This window comes from Rattus norvegicus, chromosome 17, assembly GCF_021556685.1.
Source record: "Rattus norvegicus strain SHRSP/BbbUtx chromosome 17, alternate assembly SHRSP_T2T, whole genome shotgun sequence".
In the NCBI taxonomy this organism is placed as follows: domain Eukaryota; kingdom Metazoa; phylum Chordata; class Mammalia; order Rodentia; family Muridae; genus Rattus; species Rattus norvegicus.
Genome location: NC_141550.1, coordinates 54,852,647 through 54,859,057, shown reverse-complemented (window position 1 = coordinate 54,859,057; position 6,411 = coordinate 54,852,647). Strand labels below are relative to the sequence as shown.

The following is a 6,411-nucleotide window of genomic DNA, read 5'->3' as shown; positions in this document are numbered from 1 at the left end:
GAAAAAGTGGGGAAGAGCCTCAAACTGGAGAAGTTTTCCTGAACAGAACAGCATGATTTATGCTCTAAGATCAAGAATTGACCAATGGGACCTTATAAAACTGCAAAGCTTCTGTACGGGAAAGACCATGTTTTTTATGTAGAGGAATATGGACTTAGGGACTTTGAGTGATGGAATGCTTTCAGGGCTGATCAATGGGCCATACTATTAGGAACATGTGATGCTGAGGGTGATTTGAAGTGTGGAGATTCAAGAGATTTAAGAGAATAATATTAATATGTGACCTGGAAAGCATTCCTGTGGTGTTTTGGTCAATAATGTGACTACTTTTTACCCTTGTTTGAAAAGTCGGCCTGAGTGCTCTCTTCAGCAGCACACATTGGAACAATCTGGAGATAAACATGGCCCCTGCACAAGAGTGATGCACAAATTCATGAAGTGTTCTATATTTTTAATTTGAGCATCAGCAGAAAGAGCTGGAGAAGTCTGCTACCCTATCATGACCAAGCTGTACCAGAGTGCTGGTGGCAGGCCTGGAGGAATGCCTGGTGGCTTCCCTGGTGGAGAAACTTCTCTATCTGGTGGTGCTTCTTCAGGCCCCACCACCGAAGAGGTGGAGTAAGTCAGTCCAAGTAGAGGGTATAGCATTGTTTCACAGGGACCCAAAACAAGTAGCGTGGACTAATAAAACTATTTAAGTTGTTACAAAACTAAAAAAAAGAAATGTTGGCCTGAAGCAAAGTTGTTTTTTATTAATTACATTAGCAAAGGAAATTTCAAAACAACCTACTATTGACTCTGCCCTGTGGTTATTAGTGTTCATTCTAAAATCTATAGAAGATCTATAATAAAATGGAGCAAATTGAGCAAGGAAAAATATAAAACTACAGTTCCTATAAAAGGGTCACCAGGAAATGAAAAGGAGCTAAATCCTGTGTTCAAGGGGATGAGCAGATTAAAGGAAAACTTAGTGTTGAACAGAATAAAAGGAATGATGATCTCAGGGCAAGACCCCACCCAGATAAACTTTCAATTTTTGAAAACAATTAAAGAAAAGCTTAGTGCCCGGTATGGTGGACTATTCCTTTAAGCCCAGAACTCCAGGAGAAGAACAAAAGGATCTGTAAAATCAAGGTCAATATGGTCTACAGAGCAATTTCCAAGACAGCCAAAATTAGGCTGTGAAGGAAACCATCAAACCAAGAAAGCTAGTGGAAATAAAATTGAATTGGGGCGGGGGGAGTTGTTCCCCTCTAGCAGGTAGCAGAACTTGGCTACTTTGACCAAATGACTCTGGCTTTAAAGTCAAGGATAGAAGAGAAAGGTTATGGAATCTCCCTCTGTGACTAAGAAATGCTGCTGAGGTCAGGCATCTGTCAGGGGTGTCCCTGCATGGAGGTCCAGAGAGGCTGTCATGTGAACCTGTGAAAGTGAAGCCTCGATTGCCATGGAGACCCTAAAATGTTGGAGAGATCAGAGCCATGGAGTACCTGGTGAGGAAGGCTGCTAATGGGGTATGAAACCAGCCCACAAGAAAGGAGAGTGCTGCAGTCAACAAACCTGGAGGGAGGCGCAGATCTGAAGAGCATTTTGACATTGCACATGGCGATGAAAAGTTTGGAGTTTGCCAAAATGATTTTCAGCCTTGCTTTGGTCCAGTATTTCCTCACTATGCTCCCTTTCCACCCTTTTGAGTGTTAATGTGTGTTCTATTCCATTGTATGTTGGAAGTATGTGATCCGGTTTTTCATTTTGATTTTATCGGGGATTAGTTAAGAGATTGCAAAAGTCTCCGAAAAGACTTTGAACTTTCGACTGTTTAAGCAGTGCTGATACTGTGCTAGAGAAATTGCCCAGTGTTTAAAAGCACATACTGATTTCCCAGAAGACTGGAATTCAGCTCTCAGCAGCCACATTTAGCATCTCCCATCCTCCTGCAACTTCAGCCCCTGAGAGTCTGTTCAGACCCTTCAGGTTTCTACAAGCTTTCCCTCTGTGGCATTCTCTCTCTCTCTCTCTCTCTCTCTCTCTCTCTCTCTCTCTCTCTCTCTCTCTCTCTCTCTCTCTCTCTTCTCTCTCCCTCTCTCTCTCTCTCTTCTCTCCCTCTCTCTCTCTCTCTCTCTCTCTCTCTCTCTCTCTCTCTCTCTCTCTCTCTCTCTCACACACACACACACACACACACACACTCAAGATTAATGGATCCTCAGCACTAAGAAACTTGTGACTGTATTTAGTGAATAAACATTACTATGTTGTGCATACCACTCATTTTTTTCTGAGATATGTTGTCTTATATTTATTTTTTTCATTGCTTAGCAAAGATGTATCTCTCATTTGGTTTTCTATTGGATTGTAACAAAGCCAAAAGCTTGTCTTGGAGCACTTACCCTGTGGTTACATAGCATACATGCATTGTTCTGTAACAGCCTCTTGACTGAGGTCTATGTTGGCTTTCGGACAGGAATGATAATTCTCTTGGATATAGAATTGTAGGTTAACAATATTTTCTTTTCATGGAAAACTTCCGGCTGAAATCCTTCTCTCCATTGTCATTTAATATTATTGGAATGTTTGATGCTGAGCCAATCTTTTTCTCCTTTCTCAGTAACTCCGTTGTTTTCCTCGTGGGATACTTACAGATACTATGAATTTCTGTCATAGGCATGTATTCCTCCTCACTGCTTCCCCCTATCTTTCATCTTTGTCCCATCATAATTTTCTCATACTTTTTCTCACAGTAATGGAAAGCTTTTGAAATTGGATTTTTATGTCACTAATTTGTTTTCTTGCAATAACATATCCCTCTTTACTGCTTCTATTATATTTACTTTGATGGTTCTTTCAGTCTGATGAAAAGATTGTGATATTTATCGGGGTAGTGAAGTGTGAAACGCACTTTGACAGTTTTGAGAGACATTCTTCCATTAGTGCTGATGCGTGGTGCTAAGAGCATCACTTCTTCCTATGAATTCACTCACCTTAGCAATGTAGTCCAGTTTGTGTAGTTATGTTATTTAAAAGGAACCCGTCCAAAGCCTGTCCCTCCCTGTATATACTATGTATGTTACACACAAACAGAGGGACCTCACTTACTTTCAACACCTTTTCTTTATTCTTGCCCATTTCCATTTATCATTTGTACTGAATGAACTAAACTACATTAGACTCTGCCACCATCCCACGTTTATGTAGAGTTCCAGAGTTGGTTTGGCACCATCCATTTATCTACTCACTATAGTTTTCTTCTTCAGTGCTCTACACAGCAAATGAAAGACAAAACTGTTGTGTACCCTAATTTTACCTAGATAAGATTATAATCATGTATTTGTAGTATTAATTTTTTACAACACTAACAACAACTACACTTAAATAGAGCTCACCTGCCCAGCATCCTTGTTTACTAGACTATTATCCACACAGAGGGCAGGGAGAAGTCCCTGGACCACAAATATGAATATGACCATTATGAAGTGAGCTGTTCTCTTTCCTACCATCGTTGGCCCAGTCTGGTCCACCTTCTCATCTCCCTTACCCATAGAGTGCATGTGGAAATTCTGTCTTCTCAAGTCTCACACAAGATCTTCCCCTTTCTACAGAATAAAATGTCAGATAATTTCATCAAGGTATGGCAGATGGAGTAGAAGTACCATTAATTATCTCTTTTATAAATACCAAGCATGATTTCACCCTTCCTGGAGTGTGTGTGTGTGTGTGTGTGTGTGTGTGTGTGTGTGTGTGTGTGGTCTGTCTGTCTGTATATGTGTGATCTGAATGTGGGATTGTATGTGCTCCCTATTTGTTTTTTCTATGTGTTTTGTAATTTCAATGAAAATATTCAAAAAGACATTATATGAGTACATTCAACTATTATATTGGACTTCAAATCTATGTTTCTGTATTACTCTTAATATTCAAGTACCATTATCTTTGGACCTGAATATTTTATTACTTGATTCTTCAGAAGAAAAGAAGTGAAGATAGGAAAGTAAGAAACATGCTTTAAGCAAGTGGCTAGAATTACCCAGACAAAAGGCTATGAAATTCCAATATGGAAAAATTGTAATGGGCAACTTTTCTAAGTCATTAAAGTTTAATAAAAATAGGTAAATGACATATGTAATATTAAACAATTAAAAAAATCTTACAGAAAAATAAATTTACTATTGTTTGTATGATTTTATATTTAATATAAACTCTTCAAACAATCCACTTCACCTGCCAAATTCACAACAAAAGAAAGTCAATCTATACCTTTCACCAACCTTATGTTAAATTTGTTGTGAAAAATATCAAAATAGCTTTCAAGTTTCCTATTTTGCAACATGTCAATTTATTAAATTACTGTGGGTCACTCAGTATGCTCAGCTTTCCAATATAATCTTTTGTATTACAAAAACGCATTTGAAAATAAATACTGCAGTTCTAAGCACTCTTGCCCAGCTTTACATAGCAAGTTGGCAAAACAGCCCTTGGAAGACAGATTGGAGTCCTGTAGCAGTTCACTGTACTGGACAGAATCAAGTGCTCCCTTTCTTCTAGCTCAAGCTGTCCTCTCTTCTCACATGGCTACCTGGCCTGGCCGCCAGAGCTCAGCCTGCATTCTTTAATCATCTGGTCTTGCCTCTACCCATTATTCTCTTCAAGAATTCCTACTCTAAACAGACTAAATGGATTAAAGCATTTCCAAGTTTATTTGTAAGTAAACAATACCAACAATTAAAACTTTAGCTACAAAGAATTTACAAAATTGTGTAATCCTATCATGCAACCATTAAAATGTCTATAGGAAAACAAGTTATAATATACAAATATTCTATAAGGTATACAAGAAACTATTATGCAGGGAAGCATAAAGTTGCCCTGTATCAGCATATCAGCAAGGGATTTTCCCAGAGTCATCTAGAGATACCTACATCAAAGCACAGCATGCTCGTGTCTAAATGAGACTGTGTTTATGTTTGAATAAAACCCACATCCTCCCAAGTGCTTTAAGCTACCTCTGAATTACTTATGATTCTTAATAAAATTAAATACTATTTATTTAGCAGCCATAATGTATCACATAAGTACTAATGACAAGGAAAAACTGCGCCTTCTCAGTACACTACAATGTTAAAAATATTTTCAAGTCATGGATGGCTGAACCCACAAATTCAAAGCCTATGATACAAACGTGTAAACATAATATATTAACTGAGTAAAAGCAAATGTATTTTCAAAGAGTGAGAGGGGCTGAAATACTTCAATGGGTAAAGTTGCTTATCCCCTAGTCTAATGACCTTAATCCACATAATGGCTCCTGAAGTTTATCCTGGCTGCCTATGCATTCTGAGGCATGTGCATCTGCCTTCTTTCTTTTCCTTACTCTTCTCCTCCCTGTCTCTGTCTCTGTCTCTTTCTCCCTCCCTCTCCATTTTTCATGAAAACAAAAGAGAAAATTCAAAGATGCCATCAGTCACCTCAGGAAAATATAAATAAAGACAAACACTCAAAAATATTTCCAAATTCCCACAGACTTGTAATTTTGTGTTATCATTTTTATTTCCTACAACCCAGTAACTCCAAGCTTTCAATAACTTGACATAGTGAGCGAATGCCATTATCAAATTGCAACAGTCTGATTTCAACTAAAAAGCGAGTATACATGAAGGACTTGGTCCAAATTCAGGAAAATAAGAGTGCCTCCCTAAGGGTAAGAAGTGTCCACTATTTGCATTCCTTTTCAAAATAAGTCTTTATTTCCAGACTGTGGTCATTGATTCTATACTAATTTTATATTAGAAAAAATGCTTATGAAAGAGGAGAAATAAACAAAAGAACTGTGTTCATAATACTCCAAAGAAGCCAAGATGCTCTAGATATGATGAACAAAGTCAGAGAGACCTCTTCAGAAAGGAAGATTTTTTCACTTCAGTTAACTCAAACTATACTTTATATTCTTCATCTATAGAGCAAATAGTTTCTCAAAATAATTCTAGAATCAATAATATTATGCAGTTTTTTTTTACCCAGAACCTGAGATAATTTTTCATTTTATCCTGATGGATCTGAAGTTAGGACAACAGATGAAGTTATTGGTTTTAAATGATGGACTTGGAAATCCAAAGGGTAGGCCTCGTGTAACTCCAGCAAAATTTGAAAGCAGTTTTCAGACCTTCTGTCCAGTTGAGACTCCTGCGTGGTAATCTCTCCCTGATTCTATCTCTCTTCCCCTAGAGGAGGGGCCAGCCCAACACTATGGCCTTATCAACCTCCGCAGATGCTGCTCCTAGGCTCTTCCTGCCAGTTTTGGCTCAGCATGGTGTCTCCTGAGCCCACTGACTGTCGGTTGCCATAACAACTTATGGGAAAAGAGGGAATCCTGGCTAAGCAGTGGTGAGGCCAGGTGGAGAGGAGGAGGTAAAACAGATA

The 6,411-nt window shown here is 38.4% G+C and overlaps 1 pseudogene; it reads left to right on the top strand.

Annotated features, from left to right (window-relative positions):
- The first annotated feature begins 357 nt into the window (after positions 1-357).
- LOC120097966 (U6 spliceosomal RNA) lies at positions 358-453 on the top strand (annotated as a pseudogene).
- Positions 454-6,411: the final 5,958 nt, after the last annotated feature.